Source organism: Spermophilus citellus (assembly GCF_964194105.1).
Source record: "Spermophilus citellus genome assembly, chromosome: 4".
In the NCBI taxonomy this organism is placed as follows: Eukaryota; Metazoa; Chordata; class Mammalia; order Rodentia; family Sciuridae; genus Spermophilus; species Spermophilus citellus.
This window is the reverse complement of record NC_138185.1, coordinates 139,168,401-139,192,280: the sequence shown is the minus strand read 5'-3', so window position 1 is coordinate 139,192,280 and position 23,880 is coordinate 139,168,401. Positions and strand designations below refer to the sequence as shown.

General features: G+C 34.0%; 2 protein-coding genes across 5 annotated transcripts in view; one reads left to right on the top strand and one right to left on the bottom strand.

Moving 5' to 3' along the window:
• Positions 1-23,880, bottom strand: part of FSIP1 (fibrous sheath interacting protein 1) — a 233,583-nt gene that overhangs the window by 82,149 nt on the left and 127,554 nt on the right. The gene's annotated exons all lie outside the window — the stretch shown is intronic.
• Positions 1-23,880, top strand: part of LOC308646758 (uncharacterized protein) — a 97,195-nt gene that overhangs the window by 62,399 nt on the left and 10,916 nt on the right. For 2 of the 4 annotated variants that reach the window (XR_014021472.1, XR_014021473.1), the window contains one exon: positions 18,955-19,157. The exons of 1 other annotated variant lie outside the window; for it this stretch is intronic. The gene's annotated coding sequence lies outside the window, so the exon portion shown is untranslated. Of the gene's footprint in view, positions 1-5,076; positions 5,202-18,954; positions 19,158-23,880 lie in introns of those variants that run through there. One more of the 4 variants, XR_014021474.1, reaches the window with a different exon arrangement.

Here is a 23,880-nt window from a genome sequence, read left to right as displayed (position 1 = left end):
GCAACTGAGAGCTGAAACAGACCCAGCCACTATTCTAATGGAGCTCCAGTCTGTTAGGAAAATAGAGGATCACAAAAATAAAATTCACTGTTACTCCCTGTGATCAGTTCTAGGGAAGAAATGTGAGAGAAAAGGACAAGGGAGATCCAATCTAGCATAGGGAGCAGCAAAACTTCCCCAAAGTGAGTAAAAGTTAATCAAGTGTAAAGGAAAGGGAAAGGGCAATCAGTTCTAGCAAAGACCTGAAGCAAGAGGTGCAATGCCTGTTAGAAAAACTAGAAGACAGATGGGAAAAGGAGCAGGTGTGGAGGATGAGTTTGGTGATATAAACAGAGAGGGATGAGGTTTGGCAGGTACCAATCAACAGCCATGTCAAGTATTTGAGACTTTATTTAAGCAATGGGAAGCAGGGAATAACATGATCAGAATTTATGTAGAATGACAAATGGGTTGAAGGTAGGTCTACAGTAGACAGGTAGGAAATAGTTGCCAGCCAATTAAAGTGAACATAGGATTATAATGGTAGCCTAAACCAAGATGGTGGCAATAAAAAAGAGAAAAGTGGATAATTGATCTCAGAGCTGGTATTTTTGATGATCTTCTAATGAACCATGTCATAAAAATTCAAAATAGTCCTGACTGTAAGAAGCATTTCATGAGAATTTTGATTTAGTGAATCTTTTTCATTCCATTCTTCTTCCTCCTCTCTTTAGTAAAGTCCCCTCTTATTTGGAGCAGACCCACATTGCATAAGCAACTTGTTCTTCAGAAAAATCTGTCAATTCATTCCCTAATATAGCAACACTAAAGGAATAAGAGATATAAAGGAAAAATACTAGAGATAAAAGTTTTCCTTGCCTTCAAGTTCAAATTTTTATTTTTCAACCAATATTTTACATTCTGACTTGTGAGTACTTAAGAAAATTAGCCTATATTGTGTTTCTTGCTATAAACATCAGACATCATATTAGGTACTTTCAACTACACTATTTAATCAACTCATCAACTTAATTCCTTTTATTGACACTTTAGAACCTAGAAGGTAGCCTTGCCTGGCAATAAAGCCAGAGAACATGAACTGGAGGACAAGGTCAGTTGGATCTAAACTCACACCCTTTCTTGTTTGCCACACTGCTTCTTAACAGATACAACTCCTCCTTTCACTTTTTCCTCACATACACTGATTGACCATCCATTTAAAAATAATAAATACATCTGCTGCACTATGATACCAGCTTGCTGCACTATGATACCAGCTTGCCCTAGGCTAGGAGTAGGACATGAGTTATTCTTTATAACTTTTCCCAGAATTAACCACAATATCTTTTTTTATTTTTATTTTTTTAAGAGAGAGAGTGAGAGAGGAGAGAGAGAGAGAGAGAGAGAGAGAGAGAGAGAGAGAGAGAATTTGTAATATTTATTTTTTAGTTCTCGGCGGACACAACATCTTTGATGGTATGTGGTGCTGAGGATCGAACCCGGGCCGCATGCATGCCAGGCGAGCGCGCTACCGCTTGAGCCACATCCCCAGCCCCTAACCACAATATCTTAAGCAATCCCTTTTGCTTCCATTTTTTCACAAATCAGATGAAGATAGTAACAATAAATATAGAAAATAGAAGCATTATTGTTAATAATAATTATAAGAGTCCTACATGGTAGACAGGGAGAGATGCCCCTTGGTGCTCTTCTCAGCACTGCTTCTAGAAAAACCAAATAGCCACACTCTAGTTACTGATTTTGGAGATACTAAATCAACAAACAACTTCACTACCTATTTTAAGTGCCAAGAACAGACCTGTTAAGTAACTAGAAGATGTTCTATTAACTAAGAGAAAAAAATAGTTCTGTTTATTTATTTACTTACTTACTTACAGTTTCATTAAGCAAATCACATCCTAAATGATACTCAAAATCTCAGTTAGTTTAATTACATGCTGAGTTTCAACATTTGACTTTATCTCAAATAACTATGGAAGAAATTTATAAACTTAAAAACAATAGGATAAAACTAAAGTTGCATATCTAATTATAATGTTATTGCAGGGACTCTTCTATAGTACCACTCGCTATATGGGAAAGATCTACTGTAAAAATAAACAATATTGATTTACAGAGGGACCTTTAGCCTCTCTGCTCTCTGCATATCTAATTCATTGGTCATACATTTAGAGATTGAGAGTGAACATTTCCTACCATATGATACACCATCTCAAAACAAAAAAGCACATTATAAAAAAAAGCAATAAAATATTCTCATTATAATAGATTACTTAGGGAGGTAGAGAGGGAAGATGGGAGGGTAGGGGAGGGGAGGGGGGATAGTAGGGGATAGGAAAGGTAGCAGAATACAACAGTCACTAATATGACATTATGTAAAAATGTGAATATGTAACAGATGTGATTCTGCAATCTGTATTTGGGGTGAAAATGGGAGTTCAAAACACAATTTGAGTCAAATGTATGAAAGATGATATATCATGAGCTATGTAATGCTTTAAATAGTCAATAAAAAAAAGAAAAAAAATAATAGATTACTTAGGATTATCTTTCAAAGGACTTGTAATTTCACTGGTACAGAGCATAAATTTTCAACTAAAGCTTGAAAAAATTCTGAAATATAAAAATAATAAAATCAATAAAATTTTTATATGTACATATGCAATTGCATGAGATAATATAAAAAACAAATTAAATAACTAAAGCATTTTCAGTCTAGTTTTCAGTGTACTATATAAAATTGGTTCTATAACTGCTTGGCATCAATAAATTAACAATCAGCATTTTTGTTAGCAAAGTCAGTATAGCAAAGCACATATATAAAAATCAACAAGGGATATTGGATCCACTCATGAGTAGCTGCCAAAGCTTTATGCAACTAGAATCACTAAATTTAGTTCTCATATTAGAGTGGAATCATGCTCCTTCCAGGAAAATCTTTTTTCCAATCCCTCCTAAAACCCAGAAATTAAGAATTTTTTTCCCTGTTCTCTTATAGCCAACACTATAATTTTACTTTTATCTAAATCTGGAGGTAACATTTAAAGACTAGAAATTTAAATAATTGTCCAGGTGAAGATAATTTTTTAAACACTGAATGAACAGCCATGACATGAAGGGAGAAGTTCACCTTAAACACTAAATAATACACCTTTTCTGAAATAGATATGCAGAAAAGCCAATCATTTCCTCATTCAACATCCAGCATTAGTCCATTCAGATATTATTTGCTTAGCACCTACTTTGTGCCAATCAGAATCTGAGTGGGCAGATCTATTCCAATAGTGATTATCTTGTCACCGGAAACAGTAACTCAGGGAACAAACTCTGCCAAATGAGTTGACAAATAAAAAATGACAAAAAATTTACTGCCATGTTAGGTAGAAGTAACAAAAATCACATCACATATTAGATATAAGCCAAAGATTTGTGATTACTACTTTCTTAATGGTATCCTAAAGAATACTTAAGAAAAGGTCACCCTGGAATGTTGAACCTAATTTCTTCCATATGCAAAATTATCTGTCAGCTTTTGGTAAATTTATATCTTTCAAACAGTGCTTAAATGGAAAATCTAATAGGGTTGCCAGGTTATACTGTATGTTATTCAAATGTCACCAGAAACTACAATTCTAAACACTGAATGCCACAGAAACTCTACAGTCAAAAACTTCTAAATGTACAAGATTTTTATAAACAGAATATGAAAAGCATGACATTATTTTTCATTTTGATTTCAATCATAGTCTTCACTGAATTCAAAACCAAACTAAATATATAACCCTTCAGCCAAAGGAAGTCTGAAAAAAAATGGCACTTGAAAAACAGAAAAAGAATGTCACCTCCTGCAGAGAAATAAAGGTGTTGAAACAAATCAGGTTGATTCTTGTTTTTATTAATGTTTAATCATTTACAGGACATACTTCATTTGCAATGAAAATACTTGTTCATCAAGCTGAAATATGAAGGGAAATTGCTTGTTGAGCATTTTATATTAACTGAATTAAGACAGAATATGGGAAAAAATAAAATTTAACAATTCTTTAAAACTTCTGTCACTTTTTTGGTGATGTGCTGGAGAAGAAAAAAACTTTAAACAAAAAAATTATCCTTTTATCCTTAAATACTTGGTAAAAATAGAAAAGTCAATTATCTTTTTAAGTTGATTTTTTTAAAAAATGTCTGTGTAGAATGAAGGAATCAGGGATTCATTCTATAAAGACCATGTTAATGTTTAATTTGGTTGTGTTTTAAAGAACCTGAAGGTTCCTGTAGACTGTTTGCATTCTATGCCACTATCCCACTCCTGGGCACAACCACCAAATTTTAGTGCCACCCCCATAAAAACCAAGAGAGAAAGTTTATTTTTCCCAAAGTTCAACAGAGATCTCTTGTGCTTACTGTGAGGGCAGTGGATTCCTGCATTAATGCATATTTTTATTAAGCTCTCACTTAATTTCAGCATGCTACAGATATTTTCCAAAGGTTTTTATAATCCTTGTTTTCTAACTTAAAAATCCAAAATACAGTCACGAATGCCACATATCTAAATATTCCCTATCCAAAATGAATAACACAAAATCTTTCAAACCTACCATTCCCAGCATTAAATCATTTTAGATTTAATTTTCAGTGGAAAATAACCAAGGAGTCCCCAAAGTTTCCAGAACCTCTCTTGCCTTGGCAGGTAGCTAGCTTTCATAAACAGCACAAAGAATCTAACTAAAGTCACATTCCTACTAGGTCCCACCAGGTATGGGCTCTGCATACTTTCCTGCATCCAAAAATTAGAGGGAGATAGATTCTCCAGGTAATAGCACCTGGATAAGGAAGTGGATGCAACTGTGGGTTTGTAGTGAAGACCAGCAAGTACCTCCTGGTTTTGCCAATCACCAATTGTACAACACGGGGCTAGGTATTAAACCTCTCTAAGCCTCAGCTTGCTAGTATCAACATGAAGAACTACTTTGGGGAATTAGGCAAGAATCCAGTGAGATGCTGAGGTAAAGCATGCGCACAGTGGTGTCACAGAGGTCTCCCTACAGAGGCAATTGTTGTGATCATTATTGTTCTCAGCATCATTATCATCCCAAATACTTCTATCTGTGGGCTGTCCTTAGAAAGGGCTTGGCTGAGAGTATCATCTGTCTCCCTCTCTTCAAGAAACAGTGAAGACAGAATAGAAAAGTCTCTGATTAAGAAGTAAGAGGTAAGAATATTTTTGGGGGCTGGGGATGTGGCTCAAGCGGTAGCGCGCTCGCCTGGCATGCATGCGGCCCGGTTCCATCCTCAGCACCACATACAAACAAAGATGTTGTGTCCGCCAAATACTAAAAAATAAATATTTTTTTAAAAAAGAATATTTTGGCACCATGATTCTTTTATTTTTTCATTTTTATTTTGGTACTTGGGACTGACGCCAGGGGGACTCAACTACTGAGACACATCCCCAGTCCTTTGTATTTTTATTTTGAGACAGGTTCTCAGCTAATTTGCTCCAGACCTCACTGTGTTGCTGAGGCTGGCTTTGAACTTGTGATCCTCCTGCATGAGGGAATGGGATGAGATGGATAGAACAGGGTAGGATGAAAATTTATAGAATGTATGGCCTAAATTACCAAAAGAAAGGAGCAAGCAAGCTTTTTATACACTACAGAACATTCTTCACCGTGTCAAACAAAAAGTGAGAGCCATTAAGTAAGAGCATGCAATAATCATGGAACTTTTCACTCCTAGGATGTGCAAGCCCTTAAGGCACATATAAGTAATGACATCAAGTCTTACAACCAAAAACTTCCCAAAGGTCTCTAAAATTAGAAAGGGGCTTAATCAATAACAACTAAGAACAAATAAGGGCATTTTTTAAAAACACTTTTTATCAATCTAGGAATAAATGCAACACAGTCTCCTAAAAGAAAATATGAAATATTTTTTAAACCACAGAATTAGATTAATCATAATTATTTGTTCAAAATACTATGCTTATATCTCCTTAATGGTCCATGCAAGAGCCACTTTTGTATATGTTTTTATGCATATACTAGTATGTTTTAGACAATATAATACAACTTCATGACCTATCACTTGACACAAGAACTAGAACATTAACAACTTACAACTATCAAGTATTTCTCTGTATTCAATCTGTGATAACTATCCTTCAATCATATTATCATTAATTTGTTTTTTAATATATATTTTATCATATATATATATATATATATATATATAATATCTTCAAAGAGTATTGTTTAGATTTAGAAAAGCATTTGATAAAAATTTTAGTAAATTTCTGATAAAAACTTTTAGTAACTTAGGAATATAGGCAGGATATTCTTCATCTGACTTATTTAAACAAAACACACTATAACAAGCATCACACCTCATGGAAAAACATTAAAAGTACAACCTTTAAAATAAAAAACATAAAAAGAATGCCCATTATCAGCACCTCTCCATTATCATGGAGTTCCTAAACATTAAAAGGGGGGGGGGTTATCAAAAGGAATGAAAATGAAGAAACAAAAATGACAACTATGAATGTACATACAAGAAGTCCAAAAGAACCTACCAATAATTATTATCTTTAAAAAGGCAAGTCTAGCAAGGTGATAGATTCCAGATTAATATTCAAGAATTAATCACATGTCTATATACCAGCAATAACTACCTAGTCTACATAATTTAAAACTTAGATTTATAAGAGCACCAAAAATATGAAGTAGCCAGAAAGAAATATTTTTAAAAGAGATATAAGATTCAAACAGGGAAAAATTTAAAACCCTTAGAAAACATTAAATAAATTGAGAGATATACCAGAGTCATAATTAGAAGACCTAATACCATGAAGAGGACATTCTCTTCATAATGACCTGAAAGGTGAACATAATCCAAAAAAAAAAAAATTCTAAGAAGGTTTTCATGAAACGAGAAGGTGATTTAAAAATTCACATGAAAGAACAGACAAAGTACTTCTGAAGAAAGAGAGAGAGAGAGAGAGAGAGAGAGAGAGAGAGAGAGAGAGAGAGAGGGAGAGAGGGAGAAAGGAAAGAAATTGTGTCCTATCAGCTATCAGGATGAAGTCAACTAATTGAAACAAAATAAATCTGGACAGGAATAGGTACACTGACCCATGAAATAGAAGACAGCCAAGAAAAATAAATTCCACACACAGATATAACTTGATTATATGACAGAGGTGGTGAATTTCTGTGCTAAAATTGAAAATTGAAGCTCTATTTCACATCATACTAAGGTTAGTTCCAGATGGATCAAGGACTTTAAAATATTAGAAGTTAAAATTTAAAAATTTTAGTTAAGTTTTTAAAAAATTCTTTCTGACCTTGATGGAGAAGACTGTAAAAGAGAGAGAAATAAAAGTGCTCATTATAAAATAAAATATTGATAAACTTGACTCTTTTTAAAGCAAGAACGTGTAATCACTGAAATGTTGCTTTAAAAAAGTAAAAACATGAGTTACAAAGTAGAACAGGATTTCTCCCATCCCTATAATCACCAAAGGTTTAGTATCAAAAAATATATAAAGAGCTCCTATAACAAATTATTACCAAAGCTCCATGAATTATTTAAACTTGGCAAAAGTCATGAATAGGCATTTAAAAAAAAAGGAATATAGCTTAGTGAGACCCTGTCTCAAAATAAGAAAAAAGAAAGCAAGCTAGGGTAGGGAGGTAGCTCAATACTTCTCCCAGTACTGAGAAGAAGAAGGAAAAAAAAAACACTAGGAAAATATATGGCAATAAGAATTTGAATTAAATTTAATCTCATTATTAATAGAAGAATCGAAAATGAAGACCATTATAAACCCAGTCACATAATTAGCAAATGTAAAAGTTGGATAATGTCAAGTGTTTAGAGAGAATATGGCTAATCAATATTTCTTAGGTATTGCCACTTGGAATATATAAACTGATATAACTACTTTGAAAGGCAGTATAACATTAACTTGTAACATTCAAATCCTCTATAACCCAGAAATTATACTCCTAGGTAGATACTAGAGGAAATCTTATACATGTATAGAAGATAACATGTGCAAGAATATTCATGGCTAACAGTATTCATAACAAAAATCTGAAAATAATCCAAATGCTATTTTGGAAAATGTGGATACAAATTCAGTCAACTCCCCACTATGGAATGTTACACATCCCTTAAAAAGAGTGCATTACTGACACCTGCAAAAATACAGATAGATATTGACAATATAATACATATTGAAAAACTAAATCTCAAAATAATATCAAAACCAAATATTCTTATCAAATACAAATTCAAACATAAAATGTAAGGATGTAGTAAACCAGGAATCAAAATAACAATAACACATCAAGAATTTTCATGATGTAATAAGCAACCTACTTCATTTATTTCATTTGACAAATAAAATTATGTATTTCATCATGATTAAATGAAATACAAATGGATAAAACTTAAAAGTATACAATGGTAGATGTTATACCATCTCTCCTACATATTTACTAAGAATTGTTTGCTTGCTCATTTAAGCAAGAAGATCATAACACTCAGTCATAAAGAAAGTCTTGAGAAAATCTAATGGACAAGAAAAACATGTGGTATATATCCTGAAAAAGCACACTCTGGAAAACAGTTCAGTCACATAATTTATCTTGCCACAGTCCATACAATGCCAGTCTGTGGACATTTTTTAATGAATGGGGAAGGTCATACAGTTGCTCAAAATCATTTTTTAACCCAGTAAGAAAATCCCTTTAGGTCCTAAATTAGAAGCCAGAAGAGCTTGGCAGCCTTCACATGTGGGAAATCTATTGAGCAGTGAATAGAATAATTATTACCAAAGACTGTGTGTTCTGACTTGAGAATACAGCTCAATGCTCCATGAGAGTCACATTTCCCTCCCAACTCTCAGACAACACTAAATATGTGGCAGTTTTCCCCTCCAAAGTGTCCTTATTGCATTCTTATGACAAATAATTATTTTTGACTGCCAGATACTTAACATACTACTTATATAGTTGCAGTCAATCAACCTACTGTCCAAAATCTGGAAAATCTGCTATTTCTGTCCTGAATATTAAGGCAACAGGTGCTGAAGAATCCATAAATTAAATATAATAACATTACCATGAGTTTTCACTACTGTGGATAGATTCTACTCTTATATGACTTTTCCACATTTATAAAGAATACATATAAAATAATTATCTTTCTGTCTTTGAATAAGAGAACAAAGCAAAAGTAAGATAGTTTTAATAAATATGAGTTCTTCATTAACTGTCCCAAATGTCATAGGAGTGTTCTATTTATCAATTGCAGAAACTATCTAAATATTTGAGAACATGCTGAGAAAGTCTCATAAAATTATGGAAATAAGGACATGTTAAAAGTGTCTATAAATGCTTTCCTGCAAAAATGAGGACACTGAACCTAACAAAGTTTTGCTAGATCAATAATGTTAAAAATTATTAGGTATGTAATTCATGATATGCAATAACCAATAAAAAATATTTTTATTTCCTAAAAGTATTCCATGATGCACTAATTCCAAAAGAACACATATATACACATTCCAAAAATACTTGCATATGTTGACAGCGTTAGTGATATGTAAAGCAGTACAAACTTTCTGGAGAACTTGAGCCTTTTTGTACATGTGACTGTCCCCTAGCTAGACTGTGAGTGGAGAGCGAAAACTAGGTCTTATTTATATCATGCCCTTATTGGATCCCAAGGGCATGATATAATATTGCTGCTTAGAAAAAAATTTTGAATACACGAATGAACATAGCTCTTTATGTATCAAGAGTATTTAAATTTTTTTCATACCCCTTTAAGGCAGTAATTCTGTGCCTAGAAATTTATTTAAGAAAATAATTGGAGACACAAAAGATAAATATAGAAGGATGTTTGTTACAGCATTATTCCTAACAGCAGACAATCTAAATCTAAATGTTCAATGACAGAAAAATGTTAAATGTGGTGCACTGCACAATATAACAGAGGTCTAGAAAGTTATTAAGAAATGTGTTTACAAAGTATAATTACTAATAAGGGAGATTTTCATACTACCATGTGATACATTTAATATATAATGCATATAAACATACCTACACCCCTAGATTCTAATTTATTATAAAGGTATTCATGAATAATATCTGTATCTATAGTAAAAGAACTTAATGAAATAAAATATAAAAAAATGTTAAAAGTAGTTAAAATGTTTTGCTACTAGAGCCCAGCAGTCAATAATTTTAAAAGCTTACAAAAACAATTTAAATTGTACTTAACAAATAAATTTAATTAATAAATATACTCATTTCCATGTTTGAAATGGAACAAAAAAGCTTTTGATAGTTTTTTAAGTCAGAAACAAGACATTCATAAGGAAAGAAAAATATGCAAATATGGTTTAAACACCACCAGAGCAGCTCCACCAAAATGAGCACATGCTTTAAAAATAGTCATGAAAGTAAAATATCTCATTGGAAAAGTAAATATTGTGAATACTTTGTTTGAAATGCAGAAGCATTCATATTTAGAGTAATAGTGAAATGCACTTTACAAAAATACTACAAAATATTTTAAATAATGAATACCAGAAAATAAATATAATATTTACCAAATTTTACTTTCTAAAAATAAAATTCCACTCCCCATTTTTATCAAGGGTGTGGGATTTTTCTTTTTTTAATGCAGCTTTATGTTACCACTACCTAAAGTCAATAACTGCATCAGAATTCTAAGCTTATTGAGGAAAATGTCCCATCCATAAATGAAAGATTCTGAAATCACATGGCCTGAGTTACCTCGCTGTATAATCTGATCACACCAAGCCACAAATCTGCTAAGATTAAACAGTGGAGACTTGATTCACTGATAGGCAATCAAAAGGCTTTTAGGTACTTTAATTTGGGGTATACCGCTTTATTGTCATGATTATTTTTTTATTTTAACCAGGGAAAAGTTCCAACTACAAAGGTCTCAAATGAGATGCTGAAAACAAGGGTGTATGTTGTCTGTGTGTTCAGCTATCTATATTAACAAGTTCATTCTTCAGCTAAATTCACTAAGCTGTTTAGTATATAAGACTCAGTTTTTTCTTTGTGTGAATTTAAACCAGTAGCATTGCTTTCCATGAAATATTAGTTCTGTGTTTTGACAATTTACATTGAAGTTTTAGGAAAGATGGAAAAAGTTCAGCACAATTATGGCAGTAGCTACAAGTCTAAAGGCTAAAGGTTAAGTAACCAAGAACCCCAAATATTTTAAATATAGCTTTAGAAACCAATCAGATCTGGAAAAACATTGCAAAGCTTTTTACATTTATTTGTTGGGCCTGTTGTCCTGGCAAACTGACATGAGGAAAAAACATCTACCCAGATTAACACCCAAATTATGGTCACAGAATAGACACAGGGGGCAACAAAGGATTTTAATTTAAAAATAAGGTTTGTGCAATGTCTGTTATAGCATGGAACTCTGCCTAAAGAACTCTGCCTAAAGAACCTGCATGAACAGGACTCTTTATCATGGTCTGCAAGGAATATTTAGGCTAAACCATAATTTATCAATGCTAAGTAACATTAATCTATTGAGAGGGGGAAAAAACAACATCATCATCACAAATATTTCCTTAGATATATAATTTTCCATTTGTCACAGACATATATTAACCAATATTTTAAGCAGCCACAAGATGCCAAAGATATTATTTAAGATAATAAACTTTCAGCTTCTTTAAATCTAAGTCTTTCAGTATTTATAATCATGTAACTGAAGTCTATATGACATTAATCTGAAGTAGGGAAACTCTTGAACTAACTCCCACAGAACTTGACTAATTTCAATAAATAAATTGTACCTCTCAAAATATGCAGTGATAAAACTAGGAAAATGGAAAGAATAAAGCCCCAAGTTCTAGATCTTAGAAGGTCTGGAAGCATTTTTTTTAAAGTAATCTAGAATACAAGGAAATGAGCCTTGCAATAAAAGTTCATAAACATAGGGCAATAGATATCCCAAAGAATAAAACTTTTTTGTTGTTGTTGTCGGGGGGAGATTACTTGGGATTGAACCCAGGGGTCCTTTACTACTGAGCTAAACTCCCGGTCCTTTTTATTTTTTTTCATTTTTAGACAGAGTCCCTCTAAGTTGAGTCTTGACAATGCTGAGAATGGCCTCAAACTTCTAATCCTCCTATCTCAGCCTCATAAGTCACAGAAGTTACAGGCCTGCGCCACTGTGCCTGATATACTAGCAAAACTGAAAAACAAACAAGTTTACAAAGGTATCTGATAAATGTCTAGATAATAGAGCAAGAACCAGTTCTTAGGAGAACATATGCAGAACACCTGCCTTACCTCAAAAACAAGCTACAGCTTCTGTGACACACACTTCAAGGTGCCTCCCCATGTATGTTCTCTTCCAACATGGTATTAGAATTTTTAGTTGGCTATATAGCCACTTAGCTAAAAATTAGAATTTTTAGGGCTGGGGATGTGGCTCAAGCGGTAGCGCGCTCGCCTGGCGTGCGTGCGGCCCGGGTTCGATCCTCAGCACCACATACCAACGGGGATGTTGTGTCCGCCGAGAACTAAAAAATAAATATTTAAAATTCTCTCTCTCTCTCTCTCTCTCTCTCTCTCTCTCTCTCTCTCTTTAAAAAAAAAAAAATTAGAATTTTTAGTTGGCCATATAGCCACTTAGCTTCCCTTGCTGCTAAGTGTGGCTATATGAATAAGTCTTGGCCAATAGGATGTTAGTAGTCATATAACTTGCAACTTCTCAGTCAAGACTTTCTCCCTGGTTGGAATATGACTGAAACGGTCAGGGCTACAACAACCATCTTAAACCATGAGATGGCAGACGTGTGAACATCAAAGTACAAGAAAACCTGGTCCTTGGTAACCATAAAACCACAGTCAGTCCTTGATCTTCTTTCTAGCAATTCATATGGCAAAGAAAGAAACTTCTGTCTTGTTTGCACCATGAATATTTAGATTTTTTCTATAAATAGCAACCCATTATTAACCAAAATAACACAACAGCTAACATTTATTTAGTGTTTATTACATACTGGACTCTATGCTAAATGCTTTATATAAAATCTCTCATTTGCTCATGACAACAATAATTTTAAGCAATTATTTCTAGCCCCCAAAAAGTCAGGCCTTATGGAGGAAAGGTAACTTGCCCAGAGTTACTCAGCAACCAGGACTTGAGAACAGGCCTATCTGATACTGATGCCAAGATCAGGCTGTGAGCTATGGCTCTCTACACCCTCTATAAGATCCCTTCCTACAAACCACTCTAAGAACATTGAGTTTTCTTTCCCAGTCTTTCAGAACTGTAAACATTTGACATTATATACACACACACACACACATATGTATACACATATACACATATACATACATATGTGTGTGTAATGTCAAATGTATACAGTATATATATATATATATATATATATATATATATGTGTGTGTATACATACATACGTGTGTGTGTGTGTGTGTGTATCACATATAATCACAGCACAGAATATAAAGGAGAAAAAGTTATGTAGCCAAGATTACAGAAGAAAATATAAATCATTCCCACTGCCAATCGGTTACAATATAACTTAAAAATCATGTCATTAGGGGCTGGGGATGTGGCTCAAGCGGTAGCGCGTTCGACTGGCATGCGTGCGGCCCAGGTTCGATCCTCAGCACCACATACCAACAAAGATGTTGTGTCGGCCGAGAACTAAAAAATAATATTAAAAATTCTCTCTCTCTCTCTCCTCTCTCACTCTCTCTTTAAAAAAAATCATGTCATTAGGCTATATACCAAATGGTTAATAATTTTTTGACTTTTGAGTTTAGTGTGTTTTTTCTAATTATGGAGGATATTTAAGAATTATAGAGGACCTTTATTTTCTACATTATATAGTTCTGTAATGTTTGAAATTTTTATAATCATCCAGTATTACTTTTATCCTTTGAAATAGAAGGAAATAAGTCTTTCAATAATTTTTCAAAGGATAAAAGTAATACTGCATGATTATAAAAATTTATAATTATATGATTTAATGATTATAAAAATAAATTTAAAAATTATAAATTTAAAAATTACAAATCTTTAGTAATAGATTTCTTAAAGCCTGTCATAATGAGAATTGGAAATTTTTATGCATGGGATTTTCTCATTTAAGAGTACATATGCAATTATAAATTATTAAGAAGAAGTACAAAAGTGCTACAGAAATGTAATTATGTATATATGGAATAATAAAAACAATAAATTAGATTTTTTAAAATCTGATTATAACTATATTATTCCAATATAGATTTAAAGCAGCTTATATAGGGAAAGAGAGAGAAGTAAAAAAATCGAGTCAGAAGAAAAATAAAGGTTAGAGAAATAAGATGAAGATGATTCCAGATATACAGTCAGCATGCAAAATACACTGGCTAAGGTCTTATAAAGAAACCTTGTTACAGATGGACAGAAAATGTTTTTGAGCTTCCCAGCAGACAGAGCAAAAAGGAGCTCAATGTATCAATCTGATAATAGCAAGTAAGCTGTTCAGAAGGAAACACAACTGATTTTGTCACCAGCAGCTACAGAGATGCTTTCTCTAGCAAATCCACACAAGGCAGGAACTTTATCACATAATAAATTGTGACTCCACACAAAAACAGGATTTTGAAATGTTGGGGCCATTTCAAGTACAAAAATCTAATACTTTTTAGGCAAAATTTGATTAACTAAAAGATGAAAAACATGCAAATTATATAGAAGCTCAAATAAAAGAGTCTCAACATAGTTTCCAACCACCTTTTCTTCTATATAAATGATAGTAATTTACTTTCCATAATTGACTTTCTTTACAGATACCAATATCTTCAGTATTAGCAAAAATTCTTAAATATGCAGCACTAAAATCATTATGGACTGACATTTTTATATGCTTATAAAACACATTTTGTTCCAACTGTTTTTATTAAAAGAAATGTGGGCTGCTGAAAACCAAAGCCTACATATTTTACTTTGGAAAAAAATTGGTGGCAGCTGGAAATATAAAACCCCACACATTTGCTCTTAGCATTGCTTGAGGATGAAAACCTATAACGTGCACTTGACATCTATTAATGGCCTTCTCAAAGAACTAGGACTATGTTTTAACAGAAAGCAGCAACTCTGAGCTCATGCCACAACCCACAGCTCCCACTGCTCCCCAGGAAGGGGGTGAGTAAAGTGCCCATGAGGCTGACGATCCCAGGATGAGGGCTTGCTTTCACAGGGATCTCTGCAGACTTAAGAATACCAGAAACAAATTCCTTGGAATTTAGCCCCCAGAGAAGCACGCAAATTATGCCAACCACAAGCAAACATTTATATTACTCTCTTGTTTGTTTCCATTACCTTCCAAAATAAATTGCAATTTAAAATCATATTTTAGGAGACTACATACAATAAGACATCCATATATTTTTCTTGTCTGGCCTTATAAAAGGATAAAAATTATAGAAACTCTTATTTAATATCACTTAAATTTAATCACAAATATGTTTATCATTTTTTTCTTAAAATACAAACTATCCCCAAACTTTTCTGCTCTAAATTAAAGCCTAAATGGAAGAAGGAAATGCCTGGAGGTGAATCCAATATGTAGAAGTTTACACTCCACTACAAAACAGGAAGAGAAAATGAAAATAAATATAAGTAGAAATAAGAGATGGAGGGAAAGTATATATTGGCAGGAGAGGGATAGTTGGACCTAAGTGGGTTCTTGGGAAATAGGTCAGCAGAAGCTAATGGAGTGATCAACAGCTGAAAGTCAACTGTTTTCCAAAATACACCAGACATAAGTCTATAAGCTCTTTGCTAGCTGATCCTTTATTATGCATTTCCTGCTGTAATTTCAAAATTTGACAAGAAAACACAACCAAATAGAGTTTGTCGTGGAAATGAGAGACTGGCTCAATATTTAAAAACTAACCAATGTAATCTACAAGATCAGCAGCTTAAAGGGAAAAAAATCATCAACTGATGTAGAAAGGCACAAAATTCAACATCTACACATGATTTCAAAAAAACCCCACAACCTCCCAGCAGAAAATCGAATAAAAGGGAACTGCATGATAAAACCTATTTCTAACATTCTTTTGAATAGTACAAGATTGAAGTCTTTCCCCCTAGAAACAAGGCAAAAATGTCCATTCTCACTACACATATTTAACATTATACTGGAAGTTCTAGCTAGTGCAAGGAAAAAGCAAGGGAAATAAATAAAATTCATAAATAAAGTCATTCTTACTTACAGATAGCATGACTGGCTATGAAGAAAATCCCAAAGAATCAGTGGCAAAACTCTCTTACCACTAATAAGTGATTTTAAAAGTTAACAGGATAAAGATCACACAGAATTAATCATATTTTTATATATTTTAGCAAAATACAGTTAGAAACCAAAAACACTCCATTTACAGCAGTTTTGAATTTTTTTTAAAATCCCCATAAGTATAAATCCCCCAAAGCATATACAGAACCTAAATGCTGAAGAAAATGCTGCCAACAGAAATCAAAGAAGACTAAGTAGAGATGTGTATACCAGGTTTGTGAACTGAAAAATTCAACATAATAAAGTTAACATATAGATTGATGCAATACCAGTCAAAATCCCAGCATGTTTTTCTATAGACATATGCAAACTAATTCTAAAATTTATATGAAAAGACCAAAGATCTAGAATAATTAAAATGATTTTGAAAAAAAGAAAAATAAGGTTAGGAGCTCAGTGATTAAGTGAAACCCTAGCACCAAAAGAAAAAAAGAAAGAAAAATGAAAATTGCAGAACTCATATGACTTATTTTAAATTTTAATATAAGGATACAATGATGAAGACAGTGCGATATTGTCAAAGAGTCAGATGTGTGTGCTAGAAATTTTCATCATAATTGTATTATTACAACAGAAAATAAAAGATAAACTGAACATGAGGAATCTGGAAAGGACACTGAAGCACGTGGCACATTATTAAAAGCCTGGAGAATAAAAACTACAGCTATGATTCTTGCCTGCCTCACTCACTCAAATGATACTTGGCATAGTCCATAAATAGGTACCAGAATGAATGGAAAATGAGTGATGCACAAAGGGAGGGTTTATCCTTTGTTCCTAACCCTACAGAAGGAAATAGCACCAAGAGACATGATGAGTTATTCTCCTCAACTGAAAATCAAATAGGGAAAACTGGTTTAACATTGAAATTTATTTTGAAATGTTCAAAATCAGATCTATTCCTTGTTCCTTCCTTTCCAAAATATCCCAGCCCACCCTAGTTTCTCTTTTATGAACTCCTTCAATAAGTGTTATTAATTTATTATTTGATAAAATGTGGGGTTAAACTGTCCTCTTGTGTGTGGTGGCCAAGCTTTGGCTTCCCCACCACAGGTTGAGGATGAAATTGCTGACATGGGTTGAGTCCCCACCATATAGCCAGGCAGTATATTTCAAGCACTGTGCATTCAACACTGCAAACGCCAGTTACTGCTATGCCCTCTCACAGAGGAAATTGAGGCATAGAGAGGTAAAGTAATTGTTCCAAGGTCACACTGCTAGTAAAGGGCAGAGTAGAGACTGAAACACAGGCAATTTGACTCCACCATTGCCTCAATATTATGTCTTCTAAGAACCTGGAGAACCCAGACTGCATCATACTTTGTTGTTTTATTTTTTGTTTGTTTTTTTATTCCTCTCAGCAATTACCACCCAGTACAGTTGAATATGCAGTAGACATTTTAAAATCTAAATGACTGCTGTGCTATCTGGGTTCTCTTTGCAAATTCAGGGAACATCATTAAGGAAAGTTTCTAGCTAAAGTCTGAATGTTCTGAAGAGCCCATCTTGACCTTTCTATAATGTTTTATTTAATTTCCTCCATTAAAACTTGTATGATGAGAAATTATTCATATGGAATAAAAATGTTAATTTTATCAAATGTTGGTTTTTAAGATACATATTACCCAAAATGATACCAAAACCATACTAGGAAAAATATTTCTGGGGAGATTGTTTTATGTTTCAGTGAAATTTCTTTCATAGAAATGAAATGCCCCACCTCCACCCCACTCTGTCTCACATACATACACAGTCTTTGATGGCAAAGAAAACTTCAAAGATTTCTTATCACAGATGAGATAAAGTATACAATGACCTCTGGGAATTTTGATCATACTCTATCATCTCTATCACTATAGTTTGTTTTGGAAAACCTCAATACTTTGTCACAATTTTGGATTATATGCAGTTCGAAATAAGAATAAAGGAGGGGCTGGGATTGTGGCTCAGAGGTAGAGCGCTCACCTAGCATGGGTGGGGCCCCGGGTTCGATCCTCAGCACCACATAAAAATAAAGGCATTGTCTTGTGTCCATCTACACCTAAAAAAACTAAATATTTTTTTTAAAAAAGAATAAAGGAAAGAAACTATTGTAATCAGCCATCTGTGGCCATTTCTATGATGAGGTTCATGTTTGGGGAGTATATCTCAACTGAAAAAAAATTCTTTACAAAAAATTGATCTTTTTCTTATACATCATCCTATTAATCCTAAAAGAATAAGAAAAGCTTTAATGAAATTTCATTGCAGCTGTCCATCATCTAGGCTTTGGTTAGGACCATGATATCCTCCAGATATTCTTCATATTTCCGTATATTACATATAAGAACATTTCAGTAAAAATGATAAGTTATGACTAAGCTATGATTTTCAAGCTTATATAATTTTGGCTGACATAATTAGCTAAAAATATTAGCAAAATGGGTAACAAAAACTGTCCAAATAAAATTACTTTCAAATAAATTTGGAGCAGGATAACTTTAGTGACCATGAAATAAAGGTAAAAATGTTGTCCCAGCAAGGACAACAATATGGTAATTGAATTCAACACTTATTTCTTACAGAGATTCTCCAGGAAACCCTGACGCTGCTTGCAATGTACCACTGGTATCCAATTTCAACTAGGGAGAATACTGCCCAGCCATGCTGTTGCAACCACTAGGTGGCACCTCCGCACTGTTTCATCTCCAAACCATTTTTCCCTCTTGACTATGGCTTTGCCAAAGTATGGGCACTACAAAATTCAAAACACAGGTCCTTCACTTTAACAATGAAAACAAGTTTATGAAATATTTTAATAAAAGTTCTTCCTATAATTTCTACATGTAATGTTTTGGTATATAGCCACCAGAGAATATCTTACCCAAATACTTATAAACTGGTATTCCTCTCTTTTTGGTAATGTATCATATTCCAGCATTAGAGTATAGAACTAAGATAAAATTATTTTCATTCTTTTTTGTCATAAATATCTTCTAAGTGCATGTGAAATCCCTTCTGTCTCTCCCCACAAAAGGTGTTGAGAATGAAATTGTTCACATAGAACACTTAAAAATGCCTTGACAAAGGCCACTGACTCAAAATTTTTTTACTCACACACAAAAGGACTCACCAAAAATGACAAGACTTTTCATGTTATGGAATTTGGTCTGGTATAGTGGTTTTGACTAAGGGTATAACTGAATTTAAATAATTTTTAAAAGCCCTGTGAGCAAAGGCTGTGTCTAACTAAAAATAAATAAATGGTACCCTCTAATACTACTCAAGTCCTAGCCCATGATGATAAAAGTCAATTATCTCTGAAGATTGAATAGAATGTACATAATTTTTTCATTCAATGACGTTAAGGTTTTCTAAGTTCTTTTTAAAGGTCCAGACTATGACCTTGAGGCATTCACAAACAATCAGCAAATTTCCCAAGACCTAAGTGGCAGCATTCGATTTAAAGGAAAGTCTGGAGTAATGGGCATTTGGTTCATATGGAATATTGTTGTTGTATGGGATATGGAGTAGGTAATTCTGCCTGTTTACTCACTTTATTTGCATAATATCACCTCAGTTTCAGGTAGCTAAAAATAGGCTGAGTCCCAAATAAAATCTGAAACTATGCACCGTTTGTCCTTGGCAACTCAAATCTCTCCTTTGCCTCCAACCTGCTTTGCAGGATCTTGCTCAATAGCACTGCCTGCTCTTGACACTCAATCTCCTTTTCCCTCTCTGATAAATACAATGGTCTAGAGAAACATGTGTCAATCACTTGTCAAGTTGGTCCCTACCTCCCATGTGGTCCCCAGATTGTTTTACCTGCCCCAGTAATACAAGATAAGTCTACATTTATAGCTTCCATAGCCCCTATAAAACCATAGATTTGCCATTTGTCATGTCACCACTGACATGAACTCCACATGAATTTCACAACATGGTGCCTCACACTTGAAACCCTAGGACACTGCTCTTTTCCCTTAACTCACACATTCTGCCAAAGAATCACTACTTAGCAGGGACCCAAGGTCAGTCCCAAGCCCTCCCTCCCAAGCCTAGAAAGACTTTAACAGGTCACTAGTTCAAACTTCTTTCTCTATAGTAAGTACCTCTTTGGGATTCTTGTAATCTTTTCCTTCCAAGGGTCCTCACTGGGGCAAAATTTCTGTCACTCTTCTCCCAGAATAGTGATTACTTATTTGCGTTATATATGCATAATTAACAGGGTCTGGTCAAGTTTTTATTTTCAACTAGGCAGCAAGGTGCGAGATGTGAAGGGTCTAGCCTTGGTCTTTAAGTGAATGGAGATGCAACTGCTCCTACTCGGAGTGTCAGCAACAGGGAAGCAGCTAATGCCATGAGCAAACTGGAAAAGATGCCAGTGGAAGCAGCTCCACTGAAGGTCTTGGCTGCTGACTAGTCTTTTATTAGACAAGAAGGCAACATGCCTGGGAGCACACTCATTTCGGCCCCTTCTTGCCCTTAGCCAGTCACCTCTGGGCAACCCACAGCAACCCAGTGGTGGTGGCTGAGACCACCAAGGCTGAAGGTGCTTGTCCTTCTTCAAGAAGTTAAGTTCCAGATGGGTCTTTGACTTTGGCAAAGTAAGGTCCTTTCCAGGGAGTCTCACCTAAGATAATGCTGTAGAAGCATGTGATGGATGCCCTGGTTTTCCATGGGAAAGTGGAGAGACGGTCTGGAAGTTAGGATATGTCTCCATCAATTTGATTCTTTTCTAACTCTACTTTGAAGAGAATGTATATAATTCTATAATTCTCTCCTATCTGGCTGGCCCTCTCCAGGGGATAGGGAATAGTCATCTGCCCACCTTCTTTACAATTCTTTCAAGAGGTTTAAAACTCTTTGGGGAGGGAGGGAGAGGATAAGAGGAAAAGAAGGGAGAGTCAGCATGGAGAAGAGAGAGAATTTATTTTAAGAAGGCAGAATAGTAATTACTTGCCAAAGAAGGAAAAAACAAACAACAATGTCCTGATTTAGGCTATCAGTTTATTATAACATTTGGCAGAATGCTCACAAGTGGATGTTCTTTATGTGCTGAAAATTGTGTTGATTTTCCACAAAGCCTAATAAAATAAGAAGACTACTGATAGGAAAAGATAATTTTATAAGGAACTTTATAAGTATGTACAATAATAGCCAGGGGAACCTGCAGTCAATGAGCAGCATGAAGTGAAAAATGAAAGAGATTCATACAGGGAGATAAGACTTATGCTAGTACCAACTGTGCCACCAACTAACTGTGCAATCTTCAGAAACCACCTCATGTTAATCCCTAAATTACCTGAGCTCAGGGTTATTTAAATACCAAATGAAGTATTTTATGTTTGAATTGCTTTGCAACTATACATCATTATGCAACTCAATCATTATGTTCCTACAAATTGTACTTTTCAATCCATATCCCAAAACTACCTAAGCATGAGACACCTTTTTACAAATTTTATAAAACTATTGCAAAGTTTTGATTTACACTCTGGCTAGAAGAAAATAGAGAGCTTTTTAAGGAAAAAAAAATGGATCATCATGTCTTTGTCTCCACATCCTAAATGAAGGGTTTAATCCTGTCATGTAACCCAGCAAAGCCTGTTATCGCATAAAAGTAAAGTACTAAACCCTCAATTTAAGGACTAGTTACAACTGATTAAAGTAGGCATACTTATAATTTAGTGTGTAAGAATGTATGCTGTAACATAATTAGTGCCTTTGAATTAAAGCAGGATGGATTAGGCTAATTCGTGGAATGCTGCTGAAGAGAAAATCCTGGGTAAAAAAATAAAAGAAAGAAAGAAAAGAAGGAAAAAAGATCCTTGTGTTTGCACAGCAGCTAAGCCGCTTAATGTTCCTCTAATGGATCTGAATGGAAAAAAAGAGGAGAAGGGGAGGCGAATCCATCTCTGCACCAGCCCACATGCCTACTTGGCACTGCAGCCCTTGAAACCTGGTTGCAAGCAGAAGGGGCCAGGCTGCATGCCCTCCGCTCATTTCCCAGCTTAATTTATATGGTAATTAGAGCTCTTCTGTCAGAAGGGAGAGCATCTGCCAAAAGTAAAGTCCTCACAATAACCAAACTGACATATGCTGTGATATTTTCAAAGTGCTGACTAAGAGATTTCTTTTATCTCCTTTTGAAGCCATAAAGTGCTATTCGTGTTATTACTAGCGGGGAATTTTTAACAGTCTTGCACTGACAGCAATTATTTAACACATGCACAAAACAATAGAGTTTCACACCACTTAATAAACCTTTGAGCTCTGTGACTTCCAGCATTCTCACTGGCTGGATTTTATGGTCTGGTAGCTCCTGAACAGTCAAGTATACAAACCACAAAAACAGTATAAAAATGATTTGAAAGAACCTTTTTTTGTGCCCTTGTAAATCTATTTAATGAATAGGGCACACTCTATGATCATAGGCTAATTAAAAGATTTGTCTGCCCATTTTTCTTTCCATGCTAAACTGCTATAATAAATCTCTGCAAAGGAATCAAGCTGAACACATGGTGGTTGACCTACACCCATGCTTAATTTTTTAAAGCATTTGCCAGAGTAAGCATTAAGTATCTTACCCCTTTATTTGAGGTAGAGCTATATTATTACCTTTCTCAGAAAAAGAATTCAAATATTTGACTACCAACTCTGCTGAGCCTGAAATAGAATGGCACAAAGAAAGAAGAAAATCAAGAATCTTGCCTTTCAATAGCATTTATTGGAGAATCTATAATAAAATAATGATGATAGAAGCCACATTCGTTGAAAGCACTCTCCTGGAAGTCAGGAAACATAACTAATGAATGAGTCACTTAAGCCCTGTGTCTAGGTATCCTCACCTATAATACCGGAGGCAGTGATGGCTATGCCACCAACCCTTTAGTTTTTCATAACGATCAAATCAAAACTGCAAGAAACATAAAAGAAGAGGTTTTAAACTTTCTCACCACACACACAAAAAAATAATGAGATGAGGTGAAGGATAGTTAATTAGCTTGATTTAATCTTTCTATAATGTATGAATACATCAAAACATCACATTGTGCCCCACAAATATATACAATTATCATTTGCCAAATAGATAAATAAAAATCTAAATTGCAAGAGAATGAGCACTTTGCAAACTGTGATGCACTATAAAAATAAAGGGAATGATTATGCTTTGCAAATAACACCAAGTTTTTTTGTTTTTATTCTGATTCAAGGATATTAATATGTAGCCATTTTAACCATGGAAGCCTTAAGATATCATTCCATTTTACTATAAATTAGCACTAGAAATTTCTTGACCAAGGGTCAGAAATATAGAAATCAGAATATCAAATGTTAAGGATTATGAAATTTACCTAAATGGTTAAAATGGATGGCTAAAACCCAGAAGCATTAAAATACAATGTAACTTTTTTTTTATTTTATTGTTGGTTGTTCAAAACATTACATAGTTCTTAATATACCATATTTCACAGATTGATTCAAGTGGGTTATGAACTCCCATTTTT